A 15,788-nucleotide genomic window follows, 5' to 3' on the forward strand; every position below is an offset into this window, starting at 1 on the left:
AGCAGTCACAGAAAAAAAGATTCTCAGGCTCTGAATGGCAGCATTATGTAGGGTAAGGCAATAAGCCCTCACACTTGCGTTAGGTGTGTCAGAAATTAGAGGTGAGAGCCAGAAAAAATAAGGCCAAAGGAGGCAATAACAAATGATCCAAAGAAATACTGATGACAAAATATTTCACTTAAATTGTAGGTCCAGCACCAAACCACACAATCTTTCTACTATACCATCTACTATAGATATATAAGAAAGTCAATTAAGAGTTATACCCACATCTAACAACCTATTTTTATTTTTTTAATGTTTGTTTATTTATTTTGAGAGACACAGAGACAGCTCACATGCACGAGCGAGGAAGGGACAAAGAAAGAGGGAGAGAGAATCCCAAGCAGGCTCTGCCCTGTCAGTGCAGAGCCCTACGCTGGGCTTGATCTCAGGAACCACAAGGTAATGATCTGAGCCAACCAAAAGCAAGAGCTGGAGGCTTAATGATTGTGACACCCAGGCACCCCAAACAACCTATTTTTAAAAAGAACAGAACTTTAAGGCACCTGGTGGTTCAGTCAGTTAAGCACCCGACTTCAGCTCAGGTCACGATCTTGCAGTTCGTGAGTTCGAGCCCCACATCAGGCTCTCTGGTATCAGTATGGATCCCACTTCAGATCCTCTGTTCCCCTCTCTCTCTGCCTCTCCTGCACTTACTCTCTCACTCTCTCTCAAAAAATAAAATAAACCTTTAAAAATAAATAAATAAATAAATAAATAAGTAAATAAAAGAACATCTTAGGTAATAAATATTCAAGTATTTAGAGGTAAAAGATCATAATATCTGCAACGTACTCTGAAATGGTTCAGAAGGGAAAAATATACGTGTGTGTGTATTTTATATATATATACATGTGTGTGTGTATATGTAAATACAAAGAGAAAGGGAAAATGGTACAATAAATATAGCAATAATGTTAACAACCGGTAAATGTGACTGAAAGGGATATGGGGATTCTTTGTACCATTTCTTATAACTCCTCTATAAGTTTCAAATCATTTTTTTTAAGTTTTTATTTATTTTTGAGACAGAGAGAGACAGAGCATGAATGGGGGAGGGGCAGAGAGAGAGGAAGACACAGAATCGGAAGCAGGCTCCAGGGTCTGAGCCATCAGCCCAGAGCCCGACATGGGGCTTGAACTCACAGACCGCGAAATCGTGACCTGAGCTGAAGTCGGACGCTTAACCAACTGAGCCACCCAGGCACCCCTCAAATCATTTTTTTTAAGTTGAAAGAGAATTAATATCAGCAAAAAAAAAAAAAAAAGAATTTAAAATTATGTAGAAATTACCTTGTAATGTATGCAGTATTCGTGATTCAATGAAAAAATGACGAAAATCATTAAGCTAGTAGATAATAACCATGCCAGGTGATATTAAGCAATCCCAAACTAAAATTTAAAAAAAGAAAAAGGAGAAGAGAAAGATAAATGCAAAAAAGCCTGATATGATGCTAAAATAAAAGTATTAGATATGAGGGAAAAATAGAATAAAGTTCCAATACTACATCTATGAAAAAGAAAACTCAACATACAGTACAATGCCTAGTTGTTATAAGAGCAAGCGATGTAATTATGATATACAAACAGGAGCAGAACCAGACTTGGAGTTAGAGGACATGGGTTCGACTTCCATATTTTTACTATTTTGGGTAATCCTGAACTATTTAAGTGTCCTGAACTTTGTTTTCTGGGTCTGTTAAAATGATGGCAGAATACCTATTTTACACAGTGGTTGAGATTTAATGTAATAGGCATGCCAAAGTACTAGCAAGTTTTCAAAACAAAGAATGAATAATGAGTTCCACTACAATGAGTGAACTGCGATGTCTGAAAGTGTAAGTGTAAATTTTGGTTTGGGGACTTCAGGATACTAGAAAGCTGTAAGCCACCAGGAAGAAGTCTTCTAATTGTATAAAAAGAACAATAACCCTCATACAGGACAAATGATATGTTAGCACAATTTAACTATGTGCTTGGAGAAACAGTTGAATTTTACAATTACTTTTAAAATACAAAGTTTAACTTTCTATTTGTAAAAAGCCAAACAGTTGAGCCTATTACAAGGAACAGAGCAACATTTTAAAAGGTCTACAAAGAATGACCATGTCCAACTGATCAATGATTCAAAATGGAAAAACCATGAAGAGTATCTCAGTTTCTAATGAAGGAAGAGTAGCCCCATTACAAGTGATTAATACCAAAAATAACCCAAATATTAGGAAGTCAAACTGCACTACAATGAGATATCCAAAGAGTTAACCAGGAAAGTTGCTCCCATTTCTAGTTTCTTTTACTCTATACAGCAGTTTACTTGTAATTTACTTAAGAAAACTATATTTGCACTGATAAATCAACAAGAAATTACCTCAATCCCTCGGTATGCTCCATATGTCAATAATTCTTAACTATATAGTATCTTGCTAGTTATTATAAGAATTAAAACTAGTTAATTCAGGGGCGCCTGCATGACTCAGCCGGTTAAGCATCCAACTTTGGCTCAGGTCATGATCTCATGGTTCATGGGTTTGAGCCCCACACCAGGCTTGCTGCTGCCAGCACTGAGTCTACTTCAGATCCTCTGTCCACCCCCCTCCACCCTTCCTCCCCTGAAAAAATAAATAAACATTTTTAAAAAATTAGTTAATTCATGCAAACTGCTAATCCAATGTCCAGCATATAGTAATTACCCTATAAATGATTGTTACTATTACCTTTCAAACATTTCCTCCTTGTAAGTTCTTTTCCCTTTAAAGATAACCTCATACAGATATCCTATATTCTTTAAAAAGAAAAATAAAAACAGCAACAACAAAGACCACCTCAAAATTATTAACTCCTATGCCTACTGTCCTAAATTTTTTTGTACCTTCCACTACTAAATGTCTCCACAATTAATAACTTACAACTGCTACCTCTTCATGCTCACTATCAACCTCTTCAGGACACGGTGCTAATCTTGACTCCACCACCACAACTTTCCTTCATGGAACATCGCTATCTAAAGAAGTCTCCTAATTGCAAAACCTACTGGCTTTTTCCACAGGCCTCATTCTTCTTTTTTGCAGCACCTAACACTGGCTGCCTTGAGGCTACATAATCCTGGATTCATTGGGTGAATTAATAAGAAAATGAGAGAATGAATAAAATGGAATAACAAACCAGAACACTGGTTCCTCCTACTGACAGTTCACTTTTCCTCTCCTTTGTTACATTCTTAAAAGAATACATTCCTTAAAGTTTAAATCAGAAGTTCTTGCTCATCTCTACAATTCCACCAATGGTATTCTCATCCTCCTCTGTCAGAACTTCAACCATCACTTCTGGTCTGACAGACAAATCACAAATCGCATGAACTCTAAAACCAAATCACCAAATACTTGCACATTGTCACACTTTTGTAAGTTCAATATGTCCAAATCAGAAACCACCTCCTGACGTGCCTGGGTGGTTCAGCTGGTTAAGTGTCCACTTTCGGATCAGGTCATGATATTGTGGTCAGTGGGTTTGAGCCCCGCATCGGGCTCTGTGCTGACAGCTCAGAGTCTGGAGCCTGCTTTGGATTCTGTGTCTTCCTCTCTCTGTCCCTCCCCCACTTGTGCTCTGTCTCTCTTGCTCTCAAAAATAAACATAAAAAAATTTAAAAAAAAAAGACACCACCTCCTTTGCCCCCAAATATAGTGCCTCCTCTCTGATTTTTTTTTTTTTTTAACTAATGGCATTTCCAATTACCCAGGCTGAAAACCTCTGTAGTCTTGGACTCCTTCCTATCCATCCCCTACTTCCTTATCCATGTCACAAAGTCTTATCAATTCTCCCCTCAAAAACCTCTTTATTGATTCTTCTTTTTCACTTCCACTGTCATCATCCCAGTTTATACCACAATTACTTCCCATTTAGATTATTATAATAGATTACCTCTTGCTGGCCTCCTATCTCTTGCCATTCCAATTCACTTATATAATTACTTTTTTAAAAAATTAATATTTCTCTTTAATATGCCTCATTAGTTATTTTTGTGCATTTTACACAAAAAGGTAAAAAGCTTGAATTATGCCTTAGCAGAAGAGCGAGGTAGGATCACTCTCACCTTTTTCAAGTCCCAAGCAAGGCAAAGATGTCTACTCTTACCACTCCTATTCAACATCATACTGGAGGTCACAGCCTATGCAACAAGGCAAGAAAAAGAAATAAAAAATAGAGAGATTGGGATGGAAGAAATAAAACTGTCCTTATTCACAAACAACATGATGTTCTTTTACATTTAAAAGTCCCAAGGAATCTAAAAAAAAAACAAAACAAAATTCTGAGAACTAATATGTGGGGTAAGTCATAGAACACAAAGTCAGTACAAAAAAACCGCTGATTAACTATACTTCTATATACTAGCAGTAAACAACTAAAATTGAAATTTTTTACAGTGCCATTTATAATAACACCACAAAATATAAAATAATTAGGCAAGAACAAAACATATGTAAGACCTATGTAGTGAAAACTATGAAACACTGGTGAAAGAAATCAAAGATGATCTAAACGTAGAAAGGTATGCCATGTTCATAAATTGAACAATTTTAAGATGTCAGTTCACTCCAAATTGATTCATAGATTCAATGTAATTTCAAATAAAAATCTTAGCAGGATTTCTTTTTGTAGAAATTGACTAGCTGATTGTAAAAGTTATATGAAAAGGCAAAGGAATTAGAACAGCCAAATTAATTTTGAAACAGAAGAACAAAGTTGTAGAGCTCAATAGTCAACACCATACAATACTGGTGAAAGAATAGACAGATCAATGGAACAGAACAGTGGCCAAAACAGGCCTACATATACGTGGTCAACTAATTTTTAATAAAAGTGGAAAGGCAACTCAATGAAGAAAGGATAGTCTTTTCAACAAATGATATTGGAATAACTGAACAACATGCAAAAAAGTGAACCTTAACCCACACTTTATATCTTACACAAAAATAACTCAAATTGGATCATAGTTCTAAATGGAAAACTTAAAACTATAAAAATTCTAGAAGACAAAATTTTGTGACCTTTGGTTAAGCAAAGATTCCTTAGATGTAACAAAAAAGCACAGTCCATTAAAAAAAAAATTAAAGAATTCAACTTTACCATAATTAAGAACTTTTATTCTTTAAAAGACACTGTTAAGAGAATAAAAAGGCAAGGCAAAGATTGGAAGAAAATATTTTCAAATCACATAATGGATAAGTGACTTGTATCTAAAATATATACAGAATCCTCTAAACTCATTGATAAGAAAAATTACCCAATTTTCTTAAATGGGCAAAAGATTTTAACAGATCCTTCACTAAAGGAGATACACAGATAGCAAACATATAAAAAGATATTAAATATAAGTAGTAATTAGGAAATGGAAATTAAAACCACACTATGTGCTTATTAAAATAGCTAAAAACAAAATCATAAATATTTAAACCGTGCTAAAAAATATTTAAAACTGGATGATAACAAGTGCTCATGAGGGAATGCCTGGGTGACCCAGTCGGTTAAGCGCTCAACTCTTGGCTTCAGCTCAGGTCATGATCTCACAGTTTTGCAAGTTTGAGCCCTGTGTCGGGTTCTGCACTGGCAGTGTGGAGCCCTCTTGGGATTTTCTCTCTCCCTCTCTCTCTGCCCCTGCCACTTGTGCTGTCTCTGTCTCTCTCAAAATAAATAAATAAACTTAAAAAAAAAAGTACTAATGGGGAAGAATAGAGCAACTGGAACTCTCCAAAACTGCTGATGAAAATGAAACATGACACAGTTAGCAATTATAAGTAAAGTTAAATATACTTTTACCATATGACCTAGCAATCCCACTCCTAGGTATTTTACCCAAAAGAAATGAAAGCTTATGCTCACATAAAAACCTGTATACAAGTATTTATAGTGGCTTTACACATAATCATGAAAAATTGGAAACAACCCAAAACTTCTTCAACTGGTAAATGGTACATCCATACAATAGACTCAAAAATAAAATGTAAAGAACACTGTCATACACAAAAGCACTGATGAATTTCAAATGTACTATGCTAAGTGAAAGAAGTCAGACTCAAAAGCTATATACTACATGATTTCACTTATATGACATTCTAGAAATGTCAAAATTAAAAGTCAGAATAGATCAGTGGTTGCTAGGAGTTGGGAGTAAGGGTAGAGGTTGATTACAAAGGAGCAGTACCAGGGTGATGAAACTGTTCTGTATCTTGACTGTGGTGGCATCTCTATAATGCATTTCGCAAAATTCAGAACTCTATACCAAAAAGATTTTGGTATTTTTATGTAAATTTTGGTAATTTAATGTAAATTACCAAAGATTTTTAAATTGCTTTTAAAAAGCATATTCTGAAGTGTAAATTAAAAAGTTTCCCAAAAAAATCCCTCTTGCAAAATAATATGCAAATTTCTTAGCTTGTTTCTTAATAACACAATCTGACTTTAATTTACCTTTTAAATTTATCTCCTTTTATTTCCCTATATGAAACCTTCTTCCCAAAGTGTTCTTCCATTTCTGTGACCTTAACTCTGTTTTACCTACTTGGGATATTAAATATTCTTCTTCCCCTCTTTATGTAGTCCAGCCTCTTTGTAAAAACCGTAGAAAACCTTCCTTGGCCACCTCAAGCCTGAAGAGATCACCCCCATTTCTTAATTCCTAAATAAGTGTTCTATAATTTTGAGAACAATTAATGTTTCTATTATACCAATGTTTCTAGGGTCCCCTGTTACCCTCCATCTCTAAAGGATGAGCTTTATCCCACCCCATTTGAGAATGGGGAATGGATGGAGGTCAGAAGCCAACTGTGTTATATCTATATATCTGTTATTGTGGGTTACATTATCACAAAATTTTACCAAAGCTTCTTTTACTTGTCATATAAACCATCTTTCTGTTTATAAATTGTGACTCTACCTATACATACAGAAAAAGTATGAACTACATATATATATAAACTTGCCATATAATTCTTTCATCTTATCAAGCAAGATATTTTTTTAATGTTTACTTATTTGTTTTGAGAGAGAGAGAGGGAGGGGTGAGAGGGAGGGGTGAGAGAGAGAGAGAGAGAGAGAGAGAGAGAGAATCCCAAGCAGATTCCAAAAAGAAAAAAAATTGGTGAGCATGTAATATACATTACAAGTGAGCATGACACTTAAGTGTGAGTCTATTCCAAAGAAGGTGTCCACATACAGTTTCAACAGAGAATCTTGCTTAGTTTTTATGTCATTATATGATGATTAAAAATAGCCACCACCTAGAGTCGATGGGGAGGGCAGGGGCGGGTGGGAAATGGGTGATGGGTATTGAGGAGGGCACTTGTTGGGATGAGCACTGGGTGCTGTATGTAAGTGATGTATCATGGGAATCTACTCCTGAAGCTAAGAGCATGCTGTATACTCTGTATGTTAGCTAACTTGACAATAAATTATATTTTAAAAATAAATAAATAAAATAACCACCACCTGGATAATGGCAACTAAGCTGTATGTACAAATTTATTCAAATTTAAATTAAAAATGCTCCCATAGCCTATTACCCAGTACTCCTCTCTGATTGATTTTGCCCCTCACAGTAGCAACCAATGGACTCTCAGCATTCTGCAGAGAACAGTCCTAGACTACAACAAACTGAGAGATAGCAGGCTACCTGGCAGCTATTTATTCCCAAACTCTACAGAAAATATATCATCATCTTTACCCACATTTACTAGTTTCCAGCCAAGTCTTAAAACTATGAAGTAATCAATCAAAGGTGGAAAGAGGAGAAAGAGCACCTAAGAAATTACTGTGTTGCTCTCAACTCTGAATAAGTTATAGTGACCTGTATTATACTATTGCTGAATAGACTCTGAAGAGCCCTAAATAAGTTCTGTTCATAATTTTTTTCCACTAAAGGTATAATTGACAAATAAAATTATAATGTAGTATATAATAGAGTATAAATGTGATTATGTGATATATGTATACACTGTGAAAGGACTCCCATAATCAAGTTAATTTAACACATACTAGAAAGAGAATAGAAAAGATAAAATGAAGAGCTTGATTTTTGAAAAGATAAATAAAACTGACAAATCTTTAGCTACACTAAGAGAGAAGACTCACAAATATACTCAGAAATGAAAGAGGGGCACTTGGGTGGCTCACTAAGCATATGACTCTTGATTTCAGCTCAGGTCATGATCTCAGGGTTCATGGGATTGAGCTCCACCTAGACCTCTGTGCTGACAGGCTGACAGCATGATCCTGCTTGGAATTTTCTCTCTCCCTTTCTGCCCCTCCCCCACTGGCATACATGCACATACTCTCTCTCTCAAATACATAAACTGCCAACAAAAAAAAAGAAGAAGAAGTGAAAGAGGAGCCATTTACAATAACTGAAATCATGAGAATCATAAGAAACTACTGTAAAGACTCTTAACTATAGAGAACTGAGGGTAGGAGGAAAGGTGGGTGGGAATGGGTTAAACAGGTGAGGGGTATTAAGAAGGGCACTTGTGATAAGCACTGGATGTCCCAGGAAACCAATATTACACTGCATGTTAACTAACTGCAATTTAAATAAAACTTTGGAGAAAAAAAACAAAAAAGTTTTTTGTTTTTGTTTTTGTTCTTTTTTGAGAGAGAGAGAAAGGGCAAAAGTGAGTGAGGGGCAGAGGCAGGCAAAGAGAGAGAGAGAGAGAGAGAATCCCAGGAGGGACAAGAGAGAGAAAGAGAGCAGGGCTCACCTGAAGTGAGGCTCATGTATTTTAGTATCCAAAAACTATCAAGAACTGATGGAACTCAACACCCAAAACACAAATAATCCAGTGAAGAAATGGGCAAAAGACATGAATAGATACTTCTCCAAAGAAAACATCCAGAGGGCCAACCAACACATGAAAAAATGCTCAACTTCGCTCATCATCAGGGAAACACAAATCAAAACCACAATGAGATACCACCTCACACCTGTCAGAATGGCTAAAATTAAGAACTCAGGCAACAACAGATGTTGGTGAGGATGCGGAGAAAGAAGATCTCTGATGGGGTGCCTGGGTGGCTCAGTTGGTTAAGCGTCTGACTTCAGCTCACATCATGATCTCATAGTTCATGAGTTCCAGCCCGCATCGGGCTCTGTGCTGACAGCTCAGAGCCTGGAGACTACTTTGGATTTGGTGTCTCCCTCTCTCTCTGCCCATCCCCTGCTCACACTCTGTCTCTCTCTCTCTCTCTCTCTCAAAAATAATAAATAAACATTAAAAAGAAAGATCTCTTTTGCACTGCTGGTGGGCATGCAAACTGGTACAGCCACACTGGAAAACTGTAGGGAGGTTCCTCAAAAAATTAAAAATAGAACTACCCTATGACACAGCAATTATACTACTAGGTATTTATCCAAGGGATACAGGTGTGCTGTTTTGAAGGGGCACATGCACCCCAATGTTTATAGCAGCACTATCAACAACAGCCAAATTATGGAAAGAGCCCAAATGTCCATTGACAGACAAATGGATAAAGAAGATGTGGTATACATATACAATGGAGTATTACTCGGCAATCAAAAAGAATGAAATCTTGCCATTTGCAACTACATGGATGGAACTAGAGGGTATTACTAAGCGAAATTAGTCAGAGAAAGACAAATATATGACTTCACTCATATGAGGACTTTAAGATACAAAACAGATGAACATAAGGGAAGGGAAGCAAAAATAACATAAAAACAGGGAAGGGGAGAAAACATAAGAGACTCTTAAATACAGAGAACAAACAAGGGTTGCTGGAGAGTTTGGGGGGGGGGCGCTAAATGGGTAAGGGGCATTAAGGAATCTACTCCTGAAATCATTATTGCACTATATGCTAACTTAGATGTACATTTAAAAATAATTAATTTTAAAAAAAGAAAAAAGTAGACCTTACCAAAATTAAAATATTTTGTTAATTGTTGATTTGCTAATAAAACAAAAGTATTTTACTTTAATATTTATTAGAACATTACAACTCAAAAAAATAAAATTTTAAAAAAAAAAGCAGGACCCCTGTATTATATGAGCTTCAGGGTCCATAGAATCTGAATCCTATTACAGAAAATGGGCCCCTATAGTATATGTTACTTGAGAAAAAACATAATTCAAAAGCTACTTTAAATTCAGTAATACTGGGGTACCTGGGTGGCTCAGTCAGTTAAGCATCCAACTCTTGATATTGGCTCAGGTCGTGATCTCCCAGTCGTGAGATCAAGCTCCATGCTGGGCTCCTTGCTGGTGTGGAGACTGCTTGGAATTCTCTGTCTCTCTCTCTCTCTCTGCCCCTCCCCAAGTTCATGCACACATGCATGTGCTCTCTCTCAAAATAAACATTTAAAAAATAATAAATTCAGTAATACCAATAAATTTGTATTTTACTAATCAAAGCAACATCTAGTATGTTAGTCATTGTATTTAGTTTATTAGCACTAAATCGGTAAATTATACTGTTGATGTACATTTGGATTTTGGATTCTTGAACCTATTGTGATAATTCCACCGAGGATCCACAGCTGACAAAATAAAAATGACAGGGCTTGGGGCACCTGGGTGATTCAGTCAGTCAAGCCTCCAATTTCAGCTCAGGTCATGATCTCGCAGTTTGTGAGTTCGAGCCGTGCATCGGGCTCTGTGCTGACAGCTCAGAGCCTGAAGCCTGCTTCAGATTCTGTGTCTCCCTCTTTCTCTCTTCCCCTGCTCGCTCACACACTCTCTCACTCACTCTCTCTCCCTCTCTATCTCTCTCTCTCAAAAATAAACAAACATTAAAAAAAAATTTTTTTAGTGACAGCGCTTATTACATTTTATTTTATCTTTAACTTTTTAAAATGTTTGTTTATTTTTGAGAGGCAGAGTGCACACGAGCAGGGGAGAGACAGATAGAGAGGGAGACACACAATCTGAAGCAGGTTCCAGGCTCTGAGCTGTCAGCACAGAGCCAGATGCCAGGCTTGAACTCACCAACCGTGAGATCATGACCTCAGCTGAAGTCGGATATTAACCAACTAAGCCACCCAGGCACCCCAACAGGGCTAATTTAAAAGATCATAGCTCAGGGCACCTGGGTGGCTTAGTTGGTTGAGTGTCAGACTCTTCATTTCAGCTCAGGTCATGATCTTGCAGTTTGTGGGATCGAGCCCAGTGTTGGGCTCTGCGCCGACAGTGCAGAGACTACTTGGAATTCTCTCTCTCCCTCTCTGCCCCTCCCCTGCTCTCTCTCTCTCTCAAAAACAAAACAAAACAAAAAACCAAAAAACTTAAAAGATCATAGCTCAAGACTACCAGCCTTAAAAGTAATGTTCTAGAAGCTAATTTAGGGAAAAAAATGTTATTTCTCTGTATTAATGAAATACAAAGAATAATTACTTCACAAGTATATCCAGTACCTCAAAATGTACTGCCATTTTTCTGAGGCCAAAGTAATAAACCAGACTATAGCAGAAGCTACTCTAATTATCCCCTACTGTATTCCTCATCAACAAAGTCAGCCTCTCTTAGCCGATGTTTCTAAAAAACACAAAATAGTCATTCAAATGTTTGCTGAAACGAAACTGGCTTGTGCGTAAGAGAGGTGAGGCCTAGAGGAGCACTTGGCCAGGAAGAAAGAGCCTGTCACCCTAAGAGATAGTGGGGTAAATGAGGTTCATAGATCTACAGGTTATTAGCATTGGAGACTTCATTATAAATGGGACATGAAATTGGCTAAGACCAATGAAGTGTAGAAATTATTTGTTGCTACAAATCCTGGGGACCCTTTGATGAGACCAGGTAAAAGGTGTAGAAAGCTTAGAAGGGATTAGGTCTTTTAAGGAAATTTATTTCATAATAAAAAAAGCTCGTTGAAGTCTCTAAGTAAACATTACTAATTTCATGTGTGGAGAATATGACATTTATATAAATGATAGCATCAAAGTATCTCCATGAAAATATTTATTAACTGCAAGGTAAAAGATACTATTAACTTTACTGTGGAGCAACCTGGCAGAAACCACCTTAATCAACAATCAAGGTCAACCTCACCTGCAATAATACATACTAACATCATGAATCCTATTGTAATAATACACTGAGAAGGACACAACATTTGCAGTATTCTTGCCTAAATCATATGACCTCAGTCCAATCATGAGAAAACATCAGAAAAGTCCAAATCAAAAAACATTTGATAAAATAACTGGTCAATATTCTCCAAAAATGTCAAAGTTATAAAAGACAAAGACTGAGGAATTTTTACAGAATGCAGGAGACTAAAGAAGAAAAGCACCTAAAATGCAATGTGAGAACCTAGATAGGCTCCTGGAACAAAAAAGAACACTGGCGGACAAACTTGTGAAATTTGAAAAATGTCTTTAGTCATTAGTAGTATTGTACCAATACTAATTTCCTGGTTCTGATCATTGTACTATGGTTATATAAGATGATAACACTAGAGGAAGCTGGCTGAACTATTTTTGCAACTTTTCTGTAAGTCCAAAATTGGTTCAAAATCTTAAAAAAACTTTAAACTGTATAAATAATTCATTGAAGGAGATGGAACCTTGAACCCAACAGGGAACAGAGAGGCATTTGGAAGAATAAGATCTACATGCATAAAGGTAAGTGGACTAAGATTTACAGGAAAAGAGGAGACATTGACATAGTTTGTGATCCTGGTAAACTGGAGTCCAGTGAAGCCTTCATGTGAAATCTCTGGGTTTATTATGTTTAACATCACCGTATAGCAGTTAGTGGGTTCTTCTATCAGTTCAGGAACCTGTTTCTCAGAACTTGATTTACCCAGAATGAACTATTAGAAAACGTTTTAAATCCACAAGAATAAGTAAATCTAAAAAAAGGGGGGGGGGGCTTATTATGGTGATGGAATTATGGATTTTTTATGCCCTTTTCTCTATTTTCTAAATTATCCATAATTCATGGATATATTATCTGTAATTCATTATTTTCTTAAGTAAAACTAAAATTGGGATTTAAACTCATTTTCCCTAAAAATACAATGAAAGGATGCTGGACCAGAGGTAACCAATCATTGAAGACACCTAATATACTAAGAATATGAAAGCTGTTTAATAACTAGTAACTATTTCTTTTTAGAAACAGGGGGCTAGATTTGGATGTCTATTTCCTTTCATTCTATTCTCATTGTAACTGCTGCTAAGGTTCAGACCCTCACCACCTCTGGATCAAAGCACCACCTTACTGACTCACTGCCAAGCCTCCAATCCTACATGTAACTACAAGAGGACTCCTAAAATACCACATTACTCTCCTTTTCAAAAATCTTTAATGGCTCCCAGGAGGGACATTCTTTTGGCTAGAGAAAAATGGTACTTTTCTAATTCATAAAAGGGAAAATTAATGGATGGATTTTTTTACAAGTTTCTGTCCCATAACTTTTTGTCTTCCTATTCTAGTACTAATAGGGCAAAAACATGAACAAATAGCAAACTTAAAGAAAAAAAAAGCAGTTAACCAGACCTATTTTGACAGCTTTTTTTTCTTATTGACTCATTTTCATGATTGTGATTTTTATACCACATATTTTTATATACACATAATCTTCCAGTAAAATTAACTATTAATTTATAAAATGAATTCAATATGCCTGGCGCCTGCACAAAGTTTGAAAATTATTAGATCTTACCACTATTTCCAGCTACAACTTCTATTCTCTCATTCATTGATCAGAAATTTCACTGAGCACCTATTATGTGCCCCTCACTCATCCTCCACTCTAGGTAAGCTGGACTCTTTCTGTATAATGAATATGCTCTGTACTCTACTCCCTCAGCACCTTGGCTCTACTATTACCTCCACCAGGAGTGCCTTTCCTTTCCATTTCTTCTTGTTAAAAATCGTAAGTATCCTGCAATCAAAAGCTGCATCAAAAGCGTTCCCAGGGGCGCCTGAGTGGCTCAGTGAGTTAGATGATCTTAGATGACTCTTGATTTGGGTTCAGGTCATGACATCACCATTTGGGAAACTGAGCTCTCCCACCCTTCCCAGGACAGCACAGAGCCTGGTTGGGATTTTCAATCTCTCTCTCTCTCTCTCTCTCTCTCTCTCTCTCTGACCCTCCCCTGCTCATGCTATCTCTCTCTCCCTCCCTCTCTCTCTCTCTCAAAATGAATAAACTTTAAAATTTTTCTGGGGGAGCCTGGATGTCTCAGTTGGTTAAGCGTGGGACTTTGGTTCAGGTCATGATTCTCACAGCTATGTTCAAGCCCCGCCTTGGGCACTGTGTGGAAAGCTCGGAGACTGGAGCCTGGTCGGATTCTGAGTCTCAGTCTCTCTCTGTCCCTCCCCGGCTAGCTCGCACTCACTCTCTCTCTCAAAAATAAACATCAAAAAAATTTTAATTTCTTAAAAAATAAAAATATATAAATAAAAAGCATTCCCAGATTCCTTCTCTCTTTCACCTTTCCATTTTCACTTATTTCATCCTCTTCTGTGGTCTCAGCACATGTGGAACATTCCCACATGTTACAGTTATTTGTGTACATGGACTATAGCATATATTCCTTAAGGGCATCTTTTTATTCCACACAAAGGTTGAATATATAGGCAGTGAATCGCTGAAAGTTTAATTGAAAGAGAACACTTTTTGTTTGAAGGGATAAGTACCTAGAACAACCAATTCCAACACCCTGATAAATTCTGACTTTCCTTAAATAAAAGAGCCCCCCAAATGCCCATATCTAGCTTGCGATACCGTAGGTTTTTTCTAATGGAGACTCTAACAATTGAATCAATATATGCTTCTGATTCAAGCTTGAAAATAAAGAGATAAGCATCTACAACCATAAAAAAAGGCTAAGCTATTTGTTGATTTATGGGCTAGTTATCTCAAACTCCCCAGTGAAAACAGTTACTCAACTCAAACAATTTCCTGAGGGTTGGACTTTGGCAGCTTCAAATTATTACATCATGTACAACAACAAGAACTGTATGCTGATAAAAAATAGAAAGTCTTATTTTTCCTTTTATAAGAACTTAGAAAACTGTCATGTAAACAAATTTTCCAAAACCAATTGGAAAGAAAATACAAAGCCAAGAAGACATGTTTCACTTTGTTGTAACTGACAAACTCAGAAATGGCAGTTGCAGGCTACTTAGCCCATCCTTATAAGGATCCAGAGTTGTAAAGATAATTTACTGACTTCTGAGGGAAGCAGCATGATAGTAGAGAGAACACGTGGTTAAAAGTGCAGGCTCTGCAGGGCCAACTACATTGCATAACCTCAGGAAACACCATACTCACAGTGGAGATCCAAGGGGTACCATTCCCAGAGAACACAATGTGAATTATACAACTTAGGGTTCAGAGTTAGCAAAGTAGAACAGATCTGGACTCCACCACCTAACAACTAACAATTGTATCATCTTAACCAAGTTACTGAAGTCTCAGGCACCTCATCAGTAAAATGGGATTAATAAATAACATCTAAATCGTGGGATTGTTGTGGAGATTAAATGCAATAATGTATACATGTTTAATTAGCCTAGTACCTGGTATTAGTAAGTGAGGCATAAATGCTTTGATGATGATGATAAAGAATAAGATGAATCTACATTCCAATCCTGCTCTATGACTTTCAGGTCATTTACTACCTATAATATATATGATCTGCTGAGAGTATTCAACAAAATTATATATGCAAGATATTTAGGGCCAGGTACAAAATAGGAACTCTGATTATGATTCCTAGGAGATTTGGGGGG

The 15,788-nt window shown here is 36.7% G+C and overlaps 1 protein-coding gene across 9 annotated transcripts in view; it reads right to left on the minus strand.

Moving 5' to 3' along the window:
- The window catches only part of USP54 (ubiquitin specific peptidase 54), a 128,394-nt gene that overhangs the window by 64,443 nt on the left and 48,163 nt on the right, over nucleotides 1–15,788 (minus strand). For 2 of the 9 annotated variants that reach the window (XM_053207486.1, XM_053207481.1), the window contains exon 2: nucleotides 4,133–4,207. The exons of the other annotated variants lie outside the window; for them this stretch is intronic. The gene's annotated coding sequence lies outside the window, so the exon portion shown is untranslated. The remainder of the gene's footprint in view (nucleotides 1–4,132; nucleotides 4,208–15,788) is intronic. 9 annotated transcript variants of the gene reach the window in all.

Source organism: Acinonyx jubatus, chromosome D2 (assembly GCF_027475565.1).
Source record: "Acinonyx jubatus isolate Ajub_Pintada_27869175 chromosome D2, VMU_Ajub_asm_v1.0, whole genome shotgun sequence".
NCBI lineage: Eukaryota > Metazoa > Chordata > Mammalia > Carnivora > Felidae > Acinonyx > Acinonyx jubatus.